This window comes from Typopeltis vanoorti, unplaced genomic scaffold (genome assembly GCF_054136105.1).
Source record: "Typopeltis vanoorti isolate ZY-2024b unplaced genomic scaffold, IOZ_Tvanoo_1.0 HiC_scaffold_84, whole genome shotgun sequence".
Taxonomy (NCBI): Eukaryota; Metazoa; Arthropoda; class Arachnida; order Uropygi; family Thelyphonidae; genus Typopeltis; species Typopeltis vanoorti.
The window spans coordinates 2,956-30,110 of record NW_028328235.1 but is presented as its reverse complement, the minus strand read 5'-3'; the positions used below and the strand labels follow the sequence as shown (position 1 = coordinate 30,110).

The 27,155-nt window shown below is 38.7% G+C and overlaps 1 protein-coding gene across 1 annotated transcript in view; it reads right to left on the bottom strand.

Annotated features, from left to right (window-relative positions):
- LOC150092067 (uncharacterized) overlaps positions 1 to 24,897 on the bottom strand; it is a 50,978-nt gene extending 26,081 nt beyond the window's left edge. The window contains exon 1 of the mRNA XM_090415336.1: positions 24,761 to 24,897. The gene's annotated coding sequence lies outside the window, so the exon portion shown is untranslated. The remainder of the gene's footprint in view (positions 1 to 24,760) is intronic.
- Positions 24,898 to 27,155: the final 2,258 nt, after the last annotated feature.

The following is a 27,155-nucleotide window of genomic DNA, read 5'->3' as shown; positions in this document are numbered from 1 at the left end:
CTAACAGTAGGCGACTTTAAAGCCAACCGTGCAGCCTGGATTAGCACGACCACTAATCGAAAATAAAATATTTCAAAGATTTCATCGCTACAATGAATTTCACGGTTGTAGGACCTCTAGAACCCACGCACTATAATAACACGACAGGCCGTCTCGACATTTTCGATATCGCCATATTCCGAAACGTCGCTCACCAATACAGGCTGAATGCTGTGGGCGACCTCAGTTCCGAACACAATCCAGTACTATTTCACTTAGAACAGGAAAATACTCCTGACCATCTATCAATAGTCAATTGAGAGAAGCTACCTAACACACTCTTGTAGTTCATAGGCCAGTCCCAACTATCAAATCTAAAGAGATGATTAACACTTCGGTAAACAAACTGGAACAACAAGAACCCTCCATGCTGCTAACTCTGCAACACCACTCTCAAAAACCTCCCGAAAGAAATCAAGAATCTCATTTGCGACTAAAAACAGAGCCACACATCGGTATCACAGGACGTTGGTCCTTTTAAAACCGACAAACCCTCGAGGGAGCCACCTACTCACTATGGAAGATGAAAAGGGCTCTCAGAACGGACCGCAAATCCCTCCCACCAATCCATAATAAAAACAGGTTTGGTCTGTCTTGACGCGCAGAAAGTAGAGACTTTCGCTGACGGTTTAGAAAAACAGTGCAGTCTAAACTACAAGCATGGAGATCTAGATTTCATCAGGAAAGTTGTCGCTACCGTACACGCTGATGCGCACAAATATCCTAAATGACACTCTGTCAGTGTCACCCACTGAAACACTACAAATAGTCAACAGACTAAAGAACAGGAAAGTACTTCACGGGTCAGGCGGGATTTCCAACTAGGCCATCAAGCAACTACCCCACAAACCCATTATGCATCTTGTAGCAATCATCGTGTCAGTTTCTTTCCACCACTCTGGAAAGAAGCTCACATAATCTTAATCCTAAAACTAGGGAAAGCAAAGCAGTTCCCTCAGAACTACCGCCCAATCCGCCTGCTCTCCTGTCTGGGAATGATTGCCCAAAGGGTGATAATGACACCACTGCAAAAATCACGAGGAAAAAACCTTATATCCGATGAGCAGCTTGGCTTCCGCGAGAATCACTCCAGTGTACAACAAATCGTGAAGGTCGTGGAACACATCACTGTGGGATACAACTGGAGAGAACACACCGGCGCCGTCTTTCATGACATTGCAAGGCATTCGACCATGTCTGGCATAGAGGGCTACCCTGGAAACTAATGGAGTTCAAACTCCCATTAGGCATGACCAGCCTTATCCTATTTTGAGGATCGGAAGCTTCCTGTGAAACTGCAGGGAATCAGATCATCCAAGCGCATGATTACAGCAGGAGTTTCCCACGGCTCGGCTCCCTACCCTCACCTTTACTCTATGACATCTATATATATGGCTGACCAGTGGGGGTACTTAGGATTTAATCTTGAGGGAGGGGGACGAGTTCAGTAGACGATTTGAGAATAGACACTACGCATCGTATACGACCCATGACTGAGTATCTGCAGTAATCGCCAATACATAATACCCGTAATCTCGTCCGTCCCGGCTCGGGCAAACGAAGCAGCGCTTGGTCAGCCTGAGCACTACTTTGTTCGCCTTGCGTTCAGAGCGGCCGTGATTCCTGAGGGCTCAAGGGTATTCCCACCTTATGTGACTGCTAATTCATGAGTAGTATAGAAATAGAAGACACGACACAACATAAATTTAAAAAAATGAATTTTAATTAGGAAAAGATTTTTGGAAAATTTTCAAGTGTTTTTCCTTTTTTGGGAGGGCAGAACCCCCTTCCGCCCCTGGTTGCACCACTGTGGCTGACATTCCCCACACAGCCACCAAAAAGTGACTCTATAACGCCGATGACACCGCAATATTCGCCGATTCCTAAGGCCGAGGTTGGTAACCGAAAAGCTGCAGACTGCTATCTCAGTGGGTCAGGAGATGGCACATCGATGTCAACGCACACAAGAGTATCGCTCCTCTTCCGGAAGAAACGGGCCCACCCTGAAGGCGAGGTAATCATGTTTGAAAACTCCCTCTGGCAGCCAGTCGCCATATACTTAGGGATGCAGTAGACAAAGGACTCTGCTTTGTGTCTTGTCCCAAAAGCAAATCAAGCAACATGGCAGCTTGACCCGTTACTGAACAGACGCAGTCGGGTACGCACGGAAACAAGTTGCTCCTCATACAAAACGATGATCAGACCTATACGGATCGACAAGATGCGGGACACACGGCGGATTTGAATGTCAAAAAATGCTACAAAACAAGTGCATCCGCATGGCGTTCAACGACTCCGTGGTTCACGTGGAATGCACAGCTTCGCCGAGAAGCGGATATCGCAATCGTTTTAAGCGAAACGGCAGCAAACTTCTTTACGAATTCATTCAACTCTAACCCGTTAAGCCGGCAGTGGACTGCGACTGATACTCGTATTCAAGACACAAACACCCCCAAACCCACTGTGCAGGTAAGTATGAAATACACTGCTAATAAGCCCACAATGCGCGAGCCAAGTGCTCTTTAAACTAACCTAATTTGCATTTTTACCGATAAAGGGATAGAGAACCAAAAGGTCGAATATATCTTGCCAGACGGGTGAACCCTTTATATCGATCACTGCTTAATTGTGGTGCATTTTCGGCCGTGTCTAATCCCGCAGCGAGGCACCCGCAAAAGGAGAACCAGAGTGCATTAAGGATAATCAACTACTCAGTGATCCGAATCATTTTTTTAGCATAGTGTAAATATGGAAACTTGGAGGGCCAAATACAAATTAGGCCCCTTTATCAATGATCATTTAAACACACCCACAAAGTAGTTCTGTAAATTACTCACGTGTCGCCCTTGCATCTGTTTTAAATATCATCAAAACGAAACTGACGCTACACCGTATTGATCTGCAAATCACACATGCAACGCTTCCTGCCTTCCAGTCATCTCGAATTGGAGTTTGATAGCGGATGATTGGCCATATTGGAAATCAATAGGTCAGTCACGTGCAGTATCGGCTACCAATGGTTCCTGAATTCACAGTTTCCGTGAAACTCGACTAATTCGATATCGTTAGACCTTTCCGCATTCGAATTACTTGCTTCGACATATTGCAAAACGCACTTGACAGGAAAAAAAAAAAAATCTGTTTTATCTATGTGACACATCCCTTCAGACTAGGAGTTTCAAACTTTTGAATTCTGTGCTGCGATTTCGCATATTTCTGTTAGAAGATGCAACAATCTAGTTTTAAAGATAAGAAACAAACTATACTTAAACGCAATTGAAATTTAAAAAATTACATATTTCACATAAAATAAATAAAAAAATACTATACACTAAAGATTTTTTTGAGAATTTTAAGGAATAAAGAATATAAAAATAATATAAAGTTTTAATATAACTATATAATGTATTTATAAAAATAAATGTCAGTTAAAATATGATTCTGCTTTTGGCTTTTGATATGAACGGACGTATTATTTTAGACTGAGCCTGATTAGTTTTGTGTACAAGGTTTTTCACGAAATGCGCATTGCACTGGCGCAGACACAGTTTGTTTCTTACTGTCTCCCCCTCTGTATGAAACATGCAAGAGGTCTAATGGCCGGCGGGACCCACCCGTAATGAGGACCAGTGGTGGATATATGGTTTTATTTAGGGAGGTAGGATTTCAATCTGTGGCTAAGTGAATTCGTGACACTCCTTTTCCCTACTGTACGACAGCTAGTTGTATTTTATTGTTGGTATACACTTGAGAGTGTCTACGGAATTTGCTAGTGGACCATCAAAAGTCCACAGGATTACCTGTAACCTGCTCGGGACACCTGAGAAAGCTCTACTCTTTCTCCATCTGTGTCTTTACACATTTCTAAATTATGGTTGTCATGGCAAAACTTCTGAATGAGGTCAAATTCGAGGAAGTATACAAGGAATTCCTCAGACTAGGAAAGCTGCTGAGTGATAATTGGCAGGAAAAATCAAGCTCTTTGACACATTCTACCCTCTCAGCAGTCACAGAGGACAATATGGATAGCATAAATGAAGATCCCATAACTCTGACACCATCAGATTTTGCATACTCACCAAGTGTGGAAGATGCTACATCCCAAGACAGCAGTTATCAGACCTTGGAAACAGATACAGAATTCTAAATGGTCAAAAAGAAGAGGAAAATCTCCACCAATGTTGAAGAACCCAAAACAACAGGGACAGAAGCACTCAATGTTCCTAAAGAAAATATACTAGCAGTCATCTTAAGGGATAAGGAAAAATGGATCCCTGTCTCATCAGCCCTCACAGAACAAAACGTCTCATTCTCATGGGCCAAAAACTCAGATGAGGGAGTTAAAATACAACTCACTACTGTCATGAATTACAGACAGATGATCAGATTTATGGACAATTCTAATGTTCCATACCACACCTTCACTTTACTCAGCGAAAAGAACTTGAAGGTGGTTCTACGTGGGGAGACAAGGCCTGTCCACAGTAAAAGTGAGCAGGATGCTCAAAGCAGAAAAAAGACCAATGCCTTTGGTGCTGATGGAAATAAGCAACACACAGAAGCAAATCTGCGATCTAACTGTAGTATGCGGACTCAAAATAACAACTGAGCCACTTAGAAAGAGGGCATCAGCTGGACAGTGTCATAGGTGCCAAAGGTTCGGTCACGCCCAAAAATTATGTAAGGCAGCCTACAGGTGCTTGAAGTGCGGCGAGGGACACCAGACCAGCACCTGCTCCAAGCAACGCACTACTCCTGCCTGCTGCTCAAACTGCAGAGGACCTCACCCTACCAACTACAAGGGATGCCTTTTCAATCCAAAAAATCGAGGGTCAGCAAACGCCAATCTTGCTCCTCCTCATAATGACACTATAAGCAACCTAGTGGGCTGCCCCCCAGTTCGAAACGCCTCACCTTCAACCACACAGGAAAGAACACGACCCACAAACACGATCAAAACATATGCTGAGCCTGCAAGCACTAAGTTATCCACATCTCTCGAGTCAGAGGGTTCCAACCTAACATCAGTTCTGACTGCCTCACTTGCCACCATGCTGCAGGAATTCAGCAAGACAAGCCCTTCACCATCTTCCAGAAAAAGATTCCTCCAAGGCACTCAAACCATTATAACAGTCATCTGTCATGAGTAGAAAATTTAAACCCAAGTCGCTCATGATAGTGGCATGGAATGCGAATGGATTAATGAACAAGGTCTTGGAGCTTTAAAAATTTGCGATTCGTCTCAGTGCTGATATCATCTTGATTGTTGAAACACACCTAAGACCAGCCAATAACCCTAAAATCCGTGGATACACTATGTATAGAAATGACAGAACTGGTGCGAGAGGGGGAAGCACTGCCATATATATTGAGAGTTACCTGAATCTTAATACAATAGCGAACCCTCAAATCGTAAACCTCGGTGAGTGGGGTGGAGGTACATACCAGCAATGCTGGCAGTCTCAAGATTTATGCTGCTTATATATATATATCCCCCCCCCCCGAGCATTCCTCTGTTAACAACTGATCTGGATTCCATACTTGGACGAAATGATTCCATAATAATAGCAGGACACCTCAACTCAAAACACACAGCTTGGCACAGCACTTCAATTAACTCCAAAGGCTACACACTATTCAACTACGCAATGCTGAACTTTGCAGTGGTGACAGGACCCACCGAGCCCACTCCCTTCAGCCCACCAGGTAACTCAGATGTGCTAAACATCGTCATTTTCAAAAATATAAGATACCAATATAAATTGGAAACAGTTAATGAATTATCTTCTGACCACAGTCCCATAGTGCTTTATCTGGGTTCATCAGATCAATTCTCTTCTCCACACACAATCATACCTTGGGATAGGTTAGCCAATGTTCTTCCAGATTATAGTGGTCCAGTGCCCAATATCAGTAAAAAGGAAGAGATTGACACAGCAGTAAATAACTTAACCATACAAATTCAGAAAGCAATAGAATCAGTCAGACAATCCACTGTCTTCCACCCAATCAACCGTATCCCAGAAGAAATCATGGAGCTAATCAGAGCAAAAATAGAGCCATAAAGAGATACCACAATGCCAGAGCCCCACAAGACAAAACAGTACTGAACAACCTAAACAGACAGGTCCGGGAAGCTCTCCAAAAACACAAAAATCACCAATGGGAATCCAAACTGGCTAACATCAAGACTGGCGATCACTCCGTCTGGAAATTTCTAAGAGCCAACCGCAACAAAAAGCAACTCATACCCGCTATACAAACAAAGAAAAGGACAGTTTACAAAGATGAAGAAAAAGCTGAAGCACTGATAGATAACCTTGAATCTCAATGCAATCCATCTTATGAAAACCTTAATATGAACCTTATGTACAAAATTTACCGGCATGTTAGATCAACTTTATGGCAGCACAATGTTAATTCTGAACACATCTCTCCGACTACTCTGGTCGAAGTAATAAATATCGTCACACACCTAAATAATGAAAAGGCTCCAGGACCTGATGGCATAACTAACCGAAAAGTAAAACTACTCCCAAGAAAGGCCATAGTTCATCTCGTCGATAGTACCGATGCAATTTTCAGATTCCAGCATTTCCCCACTGCGTGGAAAACAGCCACCATCGTGCCACTGAAGATGCTAAGAAATCAGCCTTTTGTTCAGCCTCGGAAAGTTAACAGAGAAAGTAATCCTCACAAGACTCCAAGCAGAAACGGATAGGTCAGGAGTTTTGCCTGACGAGCTGTTTGGCTTCCGCAAGGCCCATACTAAAGCTCAACAAATCCACAGGCTAGTAGAAATCATTACGAAAGGTTTCAATTGGAAAATCATAAAGCTGCCATCTTGATCGATGCAGAGAAGGCGTTATGACAAAGTGTGGCATCAATGCCTTCTCTACAAACTCATTAAGTTCGGCTTTCCAATCAAGTTGATAAGAATACTCCACCCATACCTGAAAGACAGATATATGTAGGTCAGGGTCGGAGAATCGATTTCGCCCAGACGCAGGGTCTTCACAGGAGTACCTCAGGGCTCTCTTCTGGCCCCTCTCCTGTTCTCAATCTACGTAGCAGATATCCCTCTGAACCCGAGAACAACATTCACTGCATTATATGCAGATGATACTGCATTAATGGCAAGATCTCTGAGCCCCAAACTGGCAATTAGAAGATTGCAACTTCCTCCCGTGGGTGGGAAGGATGTTGAACAAAGTTCAACCATCTGTCCTCACATTTTTTAATGTTTTGGACACCTTAAAAAGGTTCTGTGATTATGTCTTAATAAACACGTGAGTTTTAATCCAGTTATAAATTTAAAAGGACACACACGTGACTGTATTGGGTCAGAAAAGGGAGAAGAATGTTGTTACAATAAGATTATTTTATTTCTGACATCTGCTTTTCTAAGACAACGAATGAGGATGTGAAATTGTGTAAGAAAGCACCAACCAGTCCAGTCTGCGAACAAACTTTTTTTAAAAAATTAAAAGGAATATAACATTAATAGATTAATATTGAATTAGGGTTAGTTAATTAGAGTTTGGTATCGCCAAGTGGAAATGGATTGGAGTGAAATTTTAAGTCGACCCATTTTTAAATTTCGATTCGGACACCAAAGAAAAAGACCAATTCGTTTGACAAAGAAATACACACTATTTACAAAAAAAAAAAAAAAAAAAGAGAGAGAGAGAGAAAAAAATAAAAAACAAGTACTGTTAACGCTGAATTTCAGTAAAAACAGGCATATCTTACTTTATTTGTATACTGTATAAGGTCACATGACCTCAAAAGGCTTACACGTGTTACTGTTTACTCAATAACCGCTTGCTTCCTCTGGTACGTGCAAACTCATGAATCACTAAGATGCTAAATAGCGTCTCGCGAGAAATTTGTGGATTACAACTTATTACGAAAGTAAAATCCCCGCCCCCTGCTGTATTTATGCATGACTAACGTTAGCAAATAAGTAAGATTTAACGGACTAACTATATCAGTGGTGTAACTAGAGCTTTTGCCGCCCCTCTCAATACACACCAAAAATACTACAAAGAGCCAAAACGACGCATAGGGAAATAAATTGAAACACTATGTTTATTTTTGAAGTAAAACTTTACTTTCAACATTCTAAAATGTTATTTTTCTTGCTTTTCTGTTAGCAAAATCGTCGATGACATTGGCGAAGTCTATTTCATAGTAATGTCGGTAATTCTTAATCAATTTTATTTAGAAAACTCTTTTCACAACTAGCAACACTTACAGCAATTGTGAAGAAAATTCGCAGTAGAAAATTTACACTATTTGGAACTGAGTTCTCGAGACTGCACTTTAGAATCAACTGCAAAAGTTAAAAAAGGTTCAAAGTGCCTCACCCTCCGCTCCGCCCTAGCTACGCCTCTGAACTATATTAAAATACAAATTACTGTATAAAATATCAGCTCGAATTTTGTAATATAAAATTGAGCCAATTGGACAATTTTAGTAAGTATTGTTTTAATTTTTTAACTAATATTAAATTATAAGTAAAGTATCAAAATTAAATTATCCTCCTCTTCCCGAAGATGCATATTCCAGTGGAGTCCAGACCCACGGTGGTGTCTCAACAACATCACACTTGGGCGAGTGGAGACTAAACATTTAACTCCCGTCCGAAGTCTGTGAAGCTCTCCGATTCCAACTTTACTACAAAAATAAGCTCTTTCACCACTTTTAATTTTTGCTTTTAATTCGTTTTACGTTGACACCTCAATTTCCCTAAAGATAAAATCTCTTCCAGCATTTCTACTGGTTTTGGAAGATTTTTTTTCTTTATTTCGTTCCTATGCTAATCAGTTACGTTTAAGGGGAATACGCTGTGTCACTTAAACGTGTTTCTATTCGAGAATAACACTCCTTTAATTGAAAAACCCGTATGAAGGTTCTTCATATTCAGATGGGATTCACTAACCTCTCCGCGAGATTTCTATCACCCTGCTTAATGGAGGCCTGAAGTGGCTCAAAAAAGTTCCCTCGTTGGCCTCTAGAGTAGGATTTCCAGATTAACGAATCCTTGATCATCCTACGGTACTAATAGTTTGGGCCCAATAGGTTTGTAACCTTTTCCTCAAGTGGAATTTACATGGAAAACAACTCGGGTCAAAATGAAACGACCATCGCCAATCTTCGGTCAGTGTTATCGAAGAATCCTTCAAAGGAGGGATTGGAACTAGCGTTGAAATTTCGTATTACTCTTAGAGAATTAAAATATGGCACAATTTGGTTTATTAACAATGAAGAAAGCAGTGAAAATTTAAAAAAAAAGTGAGCTGAGTCGATGGTTAATTACTGTTGCTAGATAAAATCGTAGGGATCGGCAAGAGGAACCTTCCCGCCCCAATCTTGTTTGAAATTCTTAGCTATTATCCATGATATCAGTTGGTTGTGAAAACGGATTCAATGAATTCGAATTTATAAGATGCGAACCATCCCTCCTCGTCATTTTTGGAACTTCACTCTGTCGACGCTTAATAAAGCCACGGCAACAGACGAAGACGGCAAAGAAACTGGCGCTCGGTTGTCCCTTTGATAATCAAGAAGCCTTCTAAGTAGAGGAATGCACGCAGTGAGTGCTTTCAAAAATACGAACCCAGAAAAAATATTTCTTACTAATTAATTGTGATATGCATGCGAGAAACTAGTCTGAGAAGAGCGATTCCCCTTAACGCATTGGCATCTTTAGCAGCGTTCGATTCTTTTCTAAGAAATTATCACAAAAAAGCGCTGATAAAAACAGACTCGAATAAAAGACAGTTGGAATTCAACCGTCGATCGACGTGTTTAAAACTGCCTTAATGCAAACAGACAAAATGAAAAATTACCAGTTCCATGTGCTACGCTTATTACTGGTGAAATTCAAAGAAATTGAAAAGTCATCATGTAGATCTTATCAGAGGTGAATTTACTAATTCGTGAAGGTAGGAGTCCCTCAAGCGAAAATAATTTAAAATGGCAAGCGCGGAATCTAAACAGCGAGATAGCTGGCTGATGGAACAAGAACGGAAATTAATACTCTTTTGAATATCTTCATAAAGGCAGCAACGAATTTAAAAAAATAAAAACAGGAGAACACTTTTAAACTTGCAGATGTTTTCAATCAACGTGTCGGCACTTCCGAGAGATCAAAAATCGTGTTTGTATAGAGCAAAGCAAGTTAGACAGACGTCCACCAAAATAAGAACAAATTTTGTCAGAAATGAGGACTGACTTTGTTGTTGAATGTGAGAAGAAAAAATTACCATAAGATGGGAAACCCCATGATACAAAGGAACTTGTTCTCAAGTAGACTTTTAGTATCACGTGATTCAAAGCCACAAGAAATATTAAAGTATGATTTGGAAACAGATTTGGAATCAGACTCGATTAAATCCAGTTTGGGAGCATCGTTTGCAGGCAAGTTGAGCAAGATCCGCTCAAAGGCAAATTGCGGGACCACTGGGTTTTAACCAGAATTCTTTTTACAATCAAGGACTTCACAAATTAAGTTATAATCATTTAAAAAAAAGAGCCAATAGGCTTCATTTCGGTGATGTAAACATTATTTAAATTAAGGGGATATTAAATCCCACATTGTTTTAAAACCGAATAAGAAACTCAAAGGTCGGAATCACAGAGTTTCATGCCGAAGTTGCACTAGTTTGGACTACGTCCTTTAGCTTACGCTAGTAGTCGCCGATACTTTCATAGTTTACTATATTCGGAATGAAACTCGTTGATTCCGATCTTTGAGTTTCTTATTCGGTTTTAAAACAATGTGAGATTTGATATCCCCTTAATTTACATAAGTTATAATCGACTAAGATTCAAATTTGGCCCATTTCAGTTAAGAACCATAAAATCCGTCGTTGCCAACTATGTCTTTGTTTTTCCATTTGAAAATGTAAAGAAAAAATTACCATAAGATGGGAAACCCCATTATACAAAGGAACTTGTTCTCAAGTAGACTTTTAGTATCACGTGATTCAAATCCACAAGAAATATTAAAAATTTCGTAAAGAGATATATTAATAATCCACAAGAAATATTAAAATCCACAAGAAATATTAAAAAATTCAAGGAGAACCAGCCTACCCGTCCGGAACTCTGGGGGGGCTACGCCCCCCCCCCCAGAGTTCCGGACGGGTAGGCTGGTTCTCCTTGAATTCTGATGACTCGAATTTTAAAAACTCGAAAGGGGTGTTCTGCCCCCTGGCGCCTACAGCGCCCAACCCCCCCGAGTTCCGGACTGGTAGGCCGGTTCTCCTTGAATTCAGATGCCTCGAATTTTGAAGACTCGACACTCAGGGTAGTCCTGAGTTTCAAGACGTTTCAAATAACTTGTCAAAAAACGTGACACAAAAGCGTTACAAAAAAGGCTTATTTTATATTATAGAGTAGATATATAAAAAAAAAAAAAAAACTGAATGCATTCGCGCCATTTCTTCTGAGGTGGCAGCACTGCATTGCTGTTGGTGCATTCCAAACATGGTGTCGATATTGCCCATGACCACCAAGAAAATAACGAACGAAACGTTTAATTTTTTTTTTTTTTTTTTTTTTACATCTCAATCTGTTGAAATGAGATTCAGATTTGCGCTTTTAATCATAAATGGCGTATTCCGTACCTTCTTTTCTCTTTACACAATTTTCTAACTTGGAAATTTTGAGCTTTGATGAACATCGAAGCTTAAAATGATGAGTTTTTTTTTTTTTTTCCAGCTCAATGCGATTTATGTAACCAGAATCATCTCACGTCTGTCTCTAAACCCCTTCTGTTTGTTGTTAAAACTTCACTTTGGGGCAATCGGTTCGGCTGATAACAGGAGGAAAGATATCAATTAAACCAGGGAGAAAGAGACACGTCTCTAATAAATCACCCATCCACAGGGGGAGGTTCTATTTATTCATTTAAAATAATTTTCTACGATAATTTCTACTACAGCGAATTCCTCCACACTAACCCCCCCCCCATCCAGACATGATTTCCATTAATAGGAAATGGATGAGTGCGGATCAGCTAACATTTTCTGATTTCTGAATGAAAAATCTCTCTCTCACACACAAATTGTACATGTTAATATGTTCCAGTCATGGATGGAATAATACCACGCGATATCGCGAGATGCTTAATTCATGTCATCCTCCACAGTGACTGAAAGAAAACCGTAATCTGCAGTTGGATCGATGATAAAAGAATGTACAGCTGGTTCCCAATTACTTCGGCGGCAAATCACCCTCGGCATGGAGTACAGTGGCGAAGTGCTTTAGCGGAACTGCTTCGTTACGAAGTATCACAATACACCTTCTCCCTCTCCCCTATTGAAGGTAACAATACCTATTAATACAATCGTTCTATCTGCCAAATGCTTCTTTCATTTATTCTTGCGTCTCCAATTAAACCTAATGATTAAAGTATAAAATGTTTCGACGCATTCTTCAGCCCAATTCGCCACTTAAAATGAACAGAAAATAAGCTACTCCACAAAACTGAGACAGAGAGAGAGGGAGTGCTATACTGGCGAATTTTACCATTTCTAGTCGAAATTAAGATGAAAACATTTGATGTGCGGATATGACCTTGAACTAGTTTTCCGAAAATTACAAAAAAAAAAAAAAAAACAGGAAAAGCCTATTTGGAAATTCCTAAAGAAATGGATTATCTTTAAAAAAAAAAAAAAAAACCGTGACAGGTGTCAAAAATAGCGCCATCTAGTAGTTTTCATTGCTATATTTTTAAAATGGTTTCAAATTCGTTGTTTTCATTGCGCTTCTGTCAGTTGACTTCAGCGTCGCTGAGTGCTGTGTTAATGTCATCAACCTTCGTGTCGGCATCACTTTTTATGCCCGTAATTTAGAAATTTCTTGAGGCATTAATTGGAATTCGTTTCACAAAGTCAAACTTATTAGAGGGAGCGAGTGGATATCTTTATTATTATAAACCAAACAATCATGAAAATATGTCCGGAGGTCATTCAAGCTTACAAGCAAGAGAAGGGGTTATCTTCTTCGGTTCTTACGGGCTCTTAAGAGTAACTGTGATTCCAGGATAAGATGGTTAGCCCTATGCCTATCAGCTGCGTGTGTTCTCTTCTCTTGGCTGGTTTTCCTGTATGCGGGATGAAAAACTCAAGTTCCCGAAAGAAGAACTGTGTACTTCCGTATGAGAGGGGCTAACTCATCTTCACATTAAGAGCATTGATGGAAGTTCTTCGCGTTCTGGACGAGACTGGAACCCAGGTATTTCCAAACGAAAGGCAGGTTGAAACAACGGGAGTAAAAAAGTTCTAAGAATAGGGAATATACAGAGAGAGAGAGAGAGAGAGAGAGATTGCAATTAACATAAGATTGCAATGCGAATCTGGCATTTATTCTCCTTTTCACTCCGCTTCAGGGAGTAGATGACCCCTCTTTTAAGCCTAGAGTATTGGAAATTGGTCGTCAATTCTCTACTTTCATGCCCAAGTGCATTCCCGCAGTCTAACACTAACTGGAAGCAATGACTTGAACTCTAGGCTCGATTTGTTGTGGGATTAACAAAAAAATCTATTTTCAAGGAAAAAACCGCTCGAAGAATTCATATTACACATGGATGACTCATTAATCATCAAATAATTTGCCGCTGTTTTCTAAGATCCAAATTATTGAGATTTTTCTTGCTGTTTATTAAATTTTCTTTGAATCGATAATCCCCTTGGAAGGGAAAAAAAATCTTTATTTACGATGTTCTCCATGACTCCATGAGCTTTCACTTGATCAGTAACGTACACAACAGCCTTACTATCATACGATAAAACTAAAACATTCGACACCATCAATTCAAGTTTCTTCCACTAATTAAGAATGGCGAGAATGCTTGGCAAAACGGCAAGCTATCGTCATGACAAACAACATCGCAAAATTAATATCACACCGATATTAACTTGGGGGATTTTGATTTTATATCCACGTTTTAAATTGATGTGAAATAAAACAAATTGTTTCTTTATTCTGTAGTTTTTTACTCAACGCCACCTGGTGTCAAAGATATCATTATTCGTAATTGATATTATTAGAATCATTAGCATGACATAATTACTTACTTATCATAACAGACTAAAGCACATCTCTATACACATTGAATAATAATTAGGATCTTGGGGGATTTTGATTTTATATCCACGTTTTAAATGGATGTGAAATGAAACAGAAGCTGTTTTCCCCATCAATGTCACGACGACGAAAATCTTTCACTGCGGATAAAATCTCCTATCTTGATAAGAGTATTCGAAGAGGCCGTGATATTATCAGACAACCAGCATACGTATCAATTGGTATTCGGGTTCTCAATTAATGAACAGTTGTGAAGTCAAAAAAACACCTAATTGACTATTAATTATCAATAATATTTGGTTGTTGTGTTAAACTTTGATACACCATTATCCCTGATGATGAAAGTCTTACGACGAACGAAACTTGTAAGGTTTTTTTTTTTTTTTTTTTTTTTAAATAAACATGTGGTCTCAATACCAAAAACCATCTCTAGAACTGCTTACCCACAGAAACCTTCGCTTACACCTTTTTCTTACCAGAATCATTTCTGTGATTAAGTGTTGCAGTGGATCTAGCAAAGTACGTTGATATTCTTTTTCCCTGGGAGAGTAATGGATGGCAATGTGTAGTCAATGAAGTTCTAACTGAGGCTCGGCTATTGCTGTTACCCTACTGCCATGATCAGAGCTTTATATAGCTCAATAACACCTTATTCCTACATGTCCTCTACAGATAACGGAGAAGATGAAAAGCATTCTTGCTTCCCCCCTTTAAGCCAGTCCTTATAAGAAAAGTAAAGTACATTAAAAGTTTCTGCTGTTAACCAAGTTCCCCGACACATAATACTACTACATATTTAAGCATTCCATTACTTTGTGAAATACTTCACTTTGCACGACATATTTCCCTTTAGACGTAACCAAATGCTCGTATTAAAAGATGCACAAAACACAGGAACGTTGGCTGCACATTCTTGACGCGTGCAACAAACTGCATATGACAGAACTCAAATTTCACAGCTAGCTTGCTTTGAATTTCTCAGAATGTTTCGCCAAGACATTCGAAGAAAGTGGTTGACGATCCAAGATATAAAACGAAATGTCAGAAATTCGCCCTGTTGGTAAACAAGCAACTATGATCCGTGCTAACTTGAATGTTTGTGTGTTTGACAGCAAAGAAATCTTATCCAAATTCCGCCTTACTCGATCGATACTTGTGTGATCGGCGTGTCAGATGCATTCTCACCCCTTCTTTTTCGCCCGATGTTCAGCCGTGACAGAAGTAGCCTAGAACAGAAACAAACATCACGAGCTCAATCTTCTAATGATAGCCGACGCTCGCATGAGTCCCAAGAACCTTCACAGATCTTGCTTACTTCAAGAGTAAGTTTCATTTTAAGTATTTAAAGAATGTTATTTCGGATTTTTTTTTTTTTTTAAATAAAAAGGAAAAATAAACAAGGAACTGTTATATTCCCTAAGCACAACTCACAAGTTGTGCATTCATGCCTAGTGAAATAGAAAGAGGAGAAAAATGCATTTCGGAATATTATTATTCAACAACGTTCAAAGGGACATAATTTTGGTTTTATTACACATGTACGTAATACAATACATTAATATTTTATTAAATTTACTCAGTTCTGTGACTTGAAAGAGAAAACCATTTGTTAATTTCTGTTCCCTTTAATATAAAACACTTTCAGGTTTTGAATGAAAAACACATTCACTGTAAATATTTCTTATTTCGACACTTGATGTCGTGCACAAAAGGGGAAAAAAGTGCTATTATGAACAAGTATGAAACAGCAAATCTGAAAGAATCAACTCTCTTCATGTTCTTTTCCCCACATTACAAACGACAATATCCAAACGATCACAACGCCACCTGCAGTATTTTATTTTATTTATTTACTTTTCATTAGCGAAATGTTTTTCACAGTTTTTAGAAATCTCTCGGTTGCATTCAGCATACACAATCAGTTTTTTTTTTAATATTAATAAATTATAATAAATAAATAAATTATAATAATACTTAAAGTGCACGTTCATAATTCTGAGTAAAAATAAACATTAGTAGATACGGCGATACGAACACGATGACATTTGAGGTTGTATTTGATTGTCAGCTGAAGATGATGATTAATAGGATTTTTCTGCCCAAGTTGGATAAAAGAGAAGAACGAAATTAATATGAAAGGGGGCGCCATTTTCGTATGACAACGCATCCTGTGAATTCGTTCGCATCCTGCGCATTCATTCGAAACAAATGCGCCTTGCTGTGAAATAGATTGTTGGCCTTTTGGATACGTTTATTTATTTTATTTATTACTATTTTGATTTTTAAATCACTTCCTCTTGCGATTCATGAAATCATGATCCTCAAAGTTGTGAATCTGCTCTTGTTACCCCCCCTCCCCATTCTACTTACACTCATATGACCAAATACTTGCAGAGGATTCAAGAAACAAAGTAGAAAAGAATTCTCTGAATGAGGCTTCAATAGTTCTGAGCTCTCATTTTAAATGACGTCTTAGATGGTCGTGTGGTGCATCGAGAGAGATAGCGGGGTTGTTTCAGATAAATTGTACCTTAATGTATGGAATCAAACAATTTTGACGGATGCTGGGGTATATCCCAGTGGTCTAGAAATCCCACTCCCCAAAAAGGAAATCATATATTTCCCATCAATTATCAACGTGATGATTTCCGTTTTTTCTTTGCAACATATTTCCATCATGGTAATGATGTAAAAATATTTATGTAGCCAAAAAGTCTAAATATTTTTACATAAATTTTACCAAGGTCAAGCCCAGTAAGATTTGTAACTTTTACATAGATGTTTGTTTAAATGTAAATAATCCCAATGGGAATTGTATATGCTCACTGCCAAATAATGGAATATTCTAGAAGGTGTAGTATTAAGGCAATACCTTGCCACTAGTAAACAGTATATTTTTAGCTCTTTGTAAAGACGCCAAATTTTGTGTGTTCTACATGAAAACGCTCAAGGTCAGTGCTAGGTGGACCGACAAAAGCTTCAAATGAATGTCCGCTGCCAGAACGAATAGGATTTAGGGAGCGTTGGAAAAAACAAAGGAAGGGTCAGTCTGAGAAAAGAATCAAGAGATTTCACTAAATTTTCGGGGGTCACATATCTCCGTACAAGGATTCGCAAGTGACCGAATAAAAGGCGTTGGCGAAAAGATCGCATCATTGGTTCCTGAAATTTTCGTCAGTGATCCAGAGGTCGTCGGCAGTTATCTGACAGATGTACGTCATCGCGAACGCGACTTCAGGAGAAATTATGCCAGTGATCTAAAAGAAAGATGACGAGGAGCCAATCCGCCAGGCAAAGCGGATATTTGACGACGAATTGACGAGTCTTTGCCGGGAGCTGTTAACCAGAGGGAAGAAATTGCTCCGTTGGCCCAACGCGCATGCAAGCATTCCACAAGCTGATAATCTTCGTCCGAAGTGTGGCGAGTACAGCATCCCAGAAGCGTCAGTAAATCCATCGCCGGCGTAAAGAGGGAGAGAAAAACCTGACACGAAAAAAAAAAAAAAAGGGAACAGAAGTCCAGTTCGAAGCCAAGTGCACAGTGGGTAGCAGCTATAAAGTGAGTTGACCCGTTTGTTAAATTTTCTTGAGCTTTTAAGAGAACTTTTATTAGTGGACTGTAAAGCAGAGGCTGATCTAAATAGGCATATTTAACAGTTGAAGATTATAAAGTAATTAATTGTCAGGAATTTGTAGTTGAAATAAGTCACAGTGTAACTGTTTGCAGTATTGGTGAAACTTGCCTACAGAATATTCCCAGCATAGAAAGGAAAGAGCAATTGTGTGTAAAAGATATTGTTTGTGTGTTCGGTGAATAAGAGTTAACAATTAAGTATTAAGTACCATTGCTCAGTATAAACGATTTATGTTATATTAAGAAAATTAGTCAAAATATGTGATATGATTTGCGTGAGTAAAATGCAGGAACTTAATTTATTTATGCAGATTTGAATTGAGATGATTTTTTCTATTATTGCAAATGCAGTGTAAATTTGTCTTATGTAAATTAAATTTTGTTGTTTAAATATTAAAGAAGTGTCGCCCGATTCTTAATTATTTGATGCACTGTTCCGAAAAAATATTAGAGCCTATTAGTGGGACCCCAAGAGAAAGGATAGTAAAGAATAGATAGTAGACCACGACTGCAGATACTAATTAAATTAGGGATATTCTGAGGGTAAATAGAAAACTACTGGACGCATGTTACACTTCTTGTTAATAGAAAACGAACATCAGTGGTGCAGCTTTTAATCAAATAAATTTTCTGGTGTTCGAAGAATAAGTAGGCAAGTGCGGAAGGCAGTTTAGCGTAAGGGGATATTAAAGATATACCAAAGAGTGATAAGAACAGTTAGAAGTATATTACTGAAAGCTGTATATGAACATATAAATACATACAGAGATAAGATAGAGATATAAAGAGAATAAATAAAGTGTAAGATAATAAAAGAAAGATATATATATATAAAAAAGATAGAATAATAAATAAGATAATAGTCCCCCCCACATTTACAATGGCGCAGTAACGACAGGTTTAAACCCACTATATAGTTATGACATATTGTTCCTAGTTGACAACACATCGGTAAATAGCAGAAAGGAACTAGTTAAAGAAGGTTAAATCCCTGTTATGAAAAATCGAAGGGAGTTTGCAGCCCTCAGGAAAAGAGGATTCAGAGCTTCGATGACAGGCAAAAAAAAGTATACAAATAACCGCACTGAGACCCCTAATTTTTCACTTAGAGGGGACACACTTTGAGTTCACTTTGTTTGAATGGTCATTTTAAAGAATCTCCTGCACTTCGATAACCATTCACATCGCAAACGGAGTGCATTCAAACATTAATGAACACCAATTGGGTTATTTTCTTTTTCCATTTCGCTAACATGAGTCATTTTAAGAACTTTCGATTCCATTCTTTCTAGATTTAATCGTCAGGAAAGATCTCGTTAATGCATTTTTGCTTTCACTCTGAGTTCTACTTACTTATCTTGCACGTTCATTACCATGCATGTAGCTTAATATTAATATTTTATGCCTTTCTCCATATCCCATTAATGACAGGATTTCCTTCTCACTTCTGAATAGTTTGGTTCTGAAATGAATCCTCCACAGCACAGTAGTACATAAGTGTAGGAGGGAGAGACTCCCGCATGTATGCTGCATTCGCTACTGTTTAAACTAATTTTAAAACAGCTGCAGGGCGTCTGCGTAGCCATAATGCTGGTTTGCAGCAAAAAGACCGTTACAAGTTGCATTCAAGTCGCCGAAAAGAATTATTTGATGATAATTTTTCCAGAAATAATACCTTGTTTGATGGGTTTTTTTCCCACCCAGTTCCTGAGTTAGTTGATCATCGCACAGAGAAGTGAAGTTCATTTCTCCAGGAAATTAGTTTTTTAATTCCGTCACTACAAAAAAAAAAAAAAAAAAAAAAAAAAATTGAAACAAAAATTGAAAACCTTCCATTGTTTGACAATAATAGTAGTAGTTAGGGTTTAGGATCATAAGATGGCAACGGTTATCTGCTGTACATTTTTCTTATGAGGCTTTCAAAAATCATCGGAGAGAGACCGCCTACCTAACAATGCTCTCTCCCTCCGACCCCCAAAAGGCTACGGCCAAGAAAGTTCTACTGCTCCTTTGGGCAATAAAAGAAGTTAAATATTTATTTTTGGTATAAAATACATTCAACCTAAATATTTTGGCAAATTAAAAACCACAACATGGGCCACACAAAAATCAATTCAAATTATTAATTCTGTAATAAACACTTTGCGTGGCTCTTGAAAGCTAAGCATTTAAAATTTCGTAATTTATATAAACAAGTGTCACACAAAAACAAAAGCAAATGAGTTGCACAGTAAACTGTGCGTATTACAGAATAAATAATTTTCAATCTAATACGGTTGAAGGTCCATCATTTTACATTTGGAAGTCTCTTAAAATCAAGTGTTTTGAATTGCTCAATTTTCTTAGAACTGATGCCCAAACTGCAAGACTCCAGATCTCTCAGATTAATGCACGAGGGTTATTCTTTAGATGTGTTCTAGTCAATTAGGTGGAACTAATTGGAAAAGAGAAAGTAATGACATCACACAAGAAACAACTGCCAGTGTAAATACGGCAGCTATAAGGTATATCGAATCCTACCTGTGATAAAATCTTTGCAATCCGTCTTTGAATAAACTACTCAATGGTGGGGAGGCTATTAAATATGACGTATGCGAACCATCCTGTCTGATGTATTGCAAGAAAAAATAATTTGTGCATTTTGAAATCCATCCATTACATTAACATGGATGTTAATTGAGTTCCGGTGTTTTGTTACGTTTCTCTTAATTCTCGCCGAACACAAGCATAACGACCGTACTGCACAAAAAAGTCTGCAATGTGATGAGGCTTAGGCTACACTCCAAGAAGGCTCTGAAGGGGTTCCACAAATTTGTAAACTCTCAAATGGGTTCTTGGAAAACTGGCTGCAGGTGTCATGGGATGGGGACAAACATCGTAGTTAGTTATTGAAAGAAGTCTCCTTTCTTCAGCAACTGAAGTGTTTCACTTCTGCAAATTATAAATGCTTTTGAGATGAATATCTTAATGGTCACTCAATACTCAATTTATACATTGAGTATTTCAAACTGAAGCACTTTTCCCGTCATAAAAATATAAATAAAATATTACACACACACACACACACCGATAGCAATTCAAATTAGAAAATCCAATATAATTCCCTTAAATGAGTTTGATACCGTCATAATGTGCAAAATCAATTAAGCTAAATTTGGACGTAACAGCTAAGTAAAATAACACGCGAGCGTGATTGCCACACAATAATGCCACCGCTTAAGCGTTAAATTGAATTTCATTGCCAACTGGCGTGTCGAGAACTAAATGGGAAAGTTTCTTGAAGGGCTTCTAAATAAGATGACGTGCATTAAAATCCGCTCTATTTAGCATTCCTGCCTTAAAACTGACAGTTTGCGAACACATTGATCGGCGTCACCGATGTGTGTTTCCTAATTGCTGGCAAGTGATCCCTTGTCAGATGGCACAGTCTCAGACAGATGGACGCAAAGAGGCGAACATCTTCTTAGCTCGATGCTCATTTCAGAAACCAGCGAAGGAAATGAAATAAAAGGACAACTGGAAATACAGACAAACATTCCAATAAATGAAATGGAATTCTTCGAATTCCATTTCATTCCCTGACTTCCAACTTTATGGATTACGATTACAACTGCATAACAACCTTGAAATACTTGTACAATATTTGTTGATTGGTTCCTTAGAAAACTGCTACAGTTGGAACGAATCCAAGCGGTAGGAATATTAATAGAAAAATAAATAAAAACGTAACAGATTTTTATACTAGATAGGGTAAAATATTGGTTACCCTACTAGATTAGGATTAAATATTCATCCCATCTGTGATACTTGTGCACAAAGCATCGTTATTGCAACATTAATATGCTTCAGATCTCTAACTTGTCCAAAATAGCCTCAATCCCAATGAGATCAATAATTAATGACAAAAATCTATCCGTGACAGCAACATTAATTAAGTGAAACTACATTGGTCCGTTTACCACAAGAATAAACGATGAGTTAGAAGGAAATCTGGAGAGAATCCAGAATAAACCATTTCAAAATGGAATGTTTTTTTTAAAAAAATGGATTAATTACTAATACCAGATGAACAACCATTAAGATTTATTTTTATACGTTCTTTACCACCGCTGCTTTAGTAAACAGAACCTCGTCATTTCTCTCTCTCATACTTCTGAAAATCTCGATGGTCTTTGGTTTGGGCATTCCAGTAAAATCCGTTATATCATTGTTTATTATTTCTGTTATTATCGTATTCCAAACGAGGCAACAATAAGACGCATTAAAATATTAATTAGGAGTTAGAGAAAAAGTGGATTTGTTTGTATTTTATTTTATTTATTTATTTTTTTTTTTTTTTGTACTATTGGTTTCAGTCCCATTCAAATCCTGCGAGCAAAACTCTGCGCCTTAGTTGACAATGGTTGAAGAGTAATTATTAATTCTGTCACACGTTTTGTTGATAGCGAGTGGCGGAGATTGGTACAATATCTCTTCCATTATCCTTCGCGAGGTCCCTTATATTTGCATGGTTAAGCAATAATTATGATAATAATAATAAGGGAAAAATATATAAATGCGTGAAAAATCTACAGAAGTGCCTAAAGTAATTGACTTTTAAAGATGACTTTTTTCACCTGATTGGAATTTAAAAATGAAGTGAGCATCGCATGAAAAGATGTTTTAGCGCAGCGAATGGGAGCGGAAGAGATCGGTCTGAATTTACGACAGTAACCTTCACTCCGACACTCCCAACGTAACGTTGTCACGTGACCTTATAGGGGGAAAATTTTGGCGTCACGGATTTGACATGATTATATCGACCCGCACGTCGCCAAGAAAAACCATAATGCGCCACCTTGCGAAACAAAACTATTCAGCAAGTTATTTCTTCGTGCTTTTCTTTAGTGTGGTTCTTGAAGTCAGTTGGTCGTAATATTGTTATTGAACTCTTTTTTCTTTTTTCTTTTTTTTGCGATTAATGGCTTGTTAGTATTATTCTGTGTTCGCGTTATAATCAGACTTCATTCTTTATGATCAGTGTGGCGTCATTAGGGGAACGTGTGTTGGCGATTTGTGGGGAAAGGAGTGTATAGTAGTGGGTTTTATGAGGTGTCAGGATGGGTGGATTTTTGAGGTGATGGGTATGTGTTTTGGAGAAAACGGGCGGATCGAAGTGTTTTTTTTTTTTTGGTTGTTGTGGGGCGTTTTCAAGTTGAGTGGATGTGAGGATTAGGGTGGGGAGGATATTTTCAGGTAAAAATGGGTTCGTGCGGGCACGCATGTCGATGATCGCGTCTCTGACATCACTTCCGGTCTTTGGTCTTATTGACCACATCATTTGTGGTATTGGTTTTTTTTTCATGTTTTTGGGTGTGTGTGTTTTTTTTTTTTTTTCTTCCTTTGTTTGCTTGCGTTGGGGTGATGGCGATTTGTTCGTTTCACTGATTTTAAATGGTCAGGTTAGCTAACCAAACCTTTCATTTTTTTTCTGTTTTCATTCGAAATGGCTTGTATAGTATTCGGATTTCTTTTTTCGAGTTACTTTTGTGGTGGTGAAACCACAGTCCGTTCAACTTTGAACTGACATGATTCTGAAGCACTTTTGCTCACCTAAGATACTCATGATGGTACATTCGGTTGGTTGGTATTCACCAGAATGTGTAAGAAATAATGTTTCCACAACAAGAGAAATGGCACGTTGCACATTTACAGAAATTTCATGCAAAGTGAAGAAATCCCACCTGTGATATCTTCGCCAATGACTAAGTTAGCAATCATCGTAACAGAAGAAAAATATGCACAATGCAATACAACTTGTAAGTTTTCACTGTCCATTAGCAAGAATAACTTTTCGAATTTATTTTCACGTGTTTATTTCTAGAATTTGCATAATGTAAGCAATTCCAAGCGTAGGCAGAAATAAACTTTTAATTTCTTTGCTGCAAAGAAAGAAATCGAGAAATATCTTACGATCATTTAAAGTTAGTGAATAATTGATCTGATGTGAACAAGAAAAGAAAGATGGGAATAATATCTGGCATTTATTACATCGTGGCCTTAATTAACGGTTCGTAATTAAAAATAATGAAGATAGAACTATTAGGAACAAATGAAAACGTCGCAGATCGGTTCGTTTCTTTCGGATATTTGTAGTGATTGTGGTATGTCAAAGAAGTTATTTTCACAGGTTAATTTCGGAAAGGTCATAATTTCTCGTCATGAGAAGAAAGACAAAACATTCCATAGTATCAGGATTACTTGTTTCATGATTACTTTGCGTGTGTAACGTTTTGGCATTTTTTCTAGTGTTCGCTTCGTTCGATGAAATTGTTTTTGTTTTCGGTTTTGCCGAAGAACGAGTTCTAGTGTTCTGCGAGGCGCAATTGTTCCTAATCTTCCGTTCAGAGGCGCGCCGATCGCATTTGTGACGCCACTTCCGGTTACGTCGGTTGCATAAAGAGTGTTGGAGTCGTAAAGCGATACGAATGTCCAATTGACAGCTGCATTATTAGATGGTGGAAGGTCGTGTTGAGAGAATGATCGTACAACTCGCACAACGTTGGAAATATTGGGGATCAGTCAGAGTTCATGCTAACGCTAAAAGGTCCAAGTCTATAAAAAGAGAAACAGCTCCAGAACTGCAGGGATGATGACCTCGGACATATGACATGCCCTAGACATTAATATACACACAATACCCCTCAAATCTTATTACACGTGGAATCATTCTGTGCAGCCGACGCTGAGGATAACCCAACCAAATAAATGAAGGGCGGGGTCGTGTGTCAAAACTTGACGAAATCGTAAATAACAAAGCCGTTTCCTTACTTTAATGGATGATTGAGATTTTACGCGCACGTAAGACATGAAGACAATGGTTTGTCTTAACTGCAATAAATACAATATGTATAAACAAATTATCTAGAAAAACTGTTTTCAATAAAATAAATGTTTCCTATTCAACCTACTAGAAATTAATATTGTGTTTAGAGTGAATGAACTTACATTTCTTTCCAATTAACACCGGTGCAGGCTTGGACTCAATGCATTCACTCCCGTCAGTCACTCTACGTATGGATCTGATTAGGCGATTTTCAAAGTGGAAAAAAATCGCTGAATAAACACACCACAATACATTTGTGAGCAGTCATTAGAATGGATACTCCGCATTATAAAAATCGTTTCACAGAAGCACATTTTGGGAACAACAGTAATAAGAATCGATCACTCAAGTTTCATTTGACGTAACAGGAATGTTGACGCATACGTGCAAGAAACAAACGAAGTGGTTCAAGTTCTTGAAGTTACAGAATTCGTCTGTGAAGTCCATTTATATGGAAGGCGGGTGTGGTGAGCATACCACGTGATACGTATGGCTAAGAGTTCCATCCCCCCTTTTTCTAGATTGTCTCGATAATCATAAAACATTGCATAAGTACATTTTCGAACAGTGTACGCCCTTCTTTATTTCTACATTAAGTTTAAACCTATCTCTCAACCATTTCACTTATCACCGCCTTGTTCCAACTCCCCTTTCTCAGCCCATCCCTATTCGGAATGGCGCAAGTTAGGAACTGTTGAAGGGGCTTCTCCTAAGAATAGGATTCTCTTAAGAATCTAATTTGAGAGTTTCGTTTTTTTATTTCACTGACATGAAATAAGTAGTGAATTAATGAATGTATTTTGTATTCTTTCATATTTCGTATCCCTCACTGACTCATTTAGAAGCGGGGGGGGGGTTGAGTAAGAAAGATCGCTCAGTTTAATGTTCGGATGTGCACAAGTTTTCTTGAGAACCTTCGAACATTAAAGTATGTGTATCATCACGCAAAAGCATGCTGCGGGATGTAACTTGCATACATAAAAAAAAGCTTGCTTTCTATACTGAAGTGTGAATCGCCTGTTTCTTTGTTCATTAAGATCTGACGCTGACAGCGTCAGATCTTAATGAACGTCCAGTCAATATTTCCCCACGTGTGTCACCCCTAGTGGATGCAAGCAGAATCCATTCTTACCACGAAATATATCGAAGAAATAACACCCGTCTAATAAATAAACGAAGCTATTCTGTGAAACAAAGGAGCACACGCAGACAACGTAGAATGTATTGGGGGTCGGGAGGTACACCAGGAGAGAGACTTAATCATCGCTCCACTATTCTTGTGTAAACATAATTCCCATTCATTTCTCTCTTCTTTTTTTTTTTAAATAAAGACACGCCTAATGAACTCAAGTAGCTGATTATGAGTACGTGGGATTTGTAACAAACCCAACATGGAAATCATCAAGACAATACTAAGAAGGTGAATTTCACGTACCTTCTTAGTATTGTGTTTCTTATACAGCAAAGTCATTCATTACAAGAGCATCAAAAGCATCGTGAAAAACCTAGAACCATTTTTGGCGTAAGTATGTGTAGATGGTTTGTTCATCTTCATTCCGGCGTCTGTACAAACAGCTACAAACCTATCCAGGGTCCGCTGGAGGTCATCTGTGGAAGAGCTAAGCAGAACTAGGTCATCTGCAAAAAGCAGACGTCCAATGCTACATCTTCCAATTCTGACACACTCACTGCCTCGGCTGTGCCTATCAATCCAGTCCATAAATATTATGAAAAGGAGGGGTGACAGAATACACCCTTGGCGGAGGCCAACGAAGACTGTGAAAGGTTCAGACTTTGTGTTGTTTACCCTGACACAAAACTCTGGGCATTCATACAGGGACTTGATGGCAGCTAATAGTTGGCCATCCACTCCATATTCCTGTACTACATGCCAAAGCTTATCCCGAGGAACCCGGTCATGTGCCTTCTCCAAGTCCACAAAACATGTGTAGACATTCTTGGCTATTATTATGAGTATTATTATGCCTGTCTGCCAATGCTTTGGTGCTCGCCCAGATATCCAAGCAGCCTGACACACTTGAGTCAGCCAGAGAACACCGTCTCGATTTAAGTCTTTTAGCATTTTGGGCCGAATTTCATCATCGCCAGCAGCCTTGCCGATTTTAGCGATTTTATTGCTAAATGGACCTCTTCTGCTGTGAGACTAGTCGTTGCCCCGATCTGCACCTCTTGGATGTCCACAACTGCTGGGCCACCCGGGTTAAGAAGGCTCTCAAAGTATTCCCTCCATCTGTGGAGGATATCCTTCTCGGTTGTTAAAAGTGCACTATCAGAGGCCTTCATTGCCCTTGCTGTGCACGATTTCCTCCATCGAAGGCGGCGGATGGTCTGCCAGAATACTTTCTTTGCATTTGCATAGGATGAGTCTAATCTTTCTCCAAAGGATTCTCAAGTCTTCTGCTTTGCGGACAGTTTTTTGGACTTCTTGGTTCCACCAAGGTTTCCTTTTCTCACTGCCCGTTGCCATGCCGAGCCACTTTCTGCCACAGCATGAGA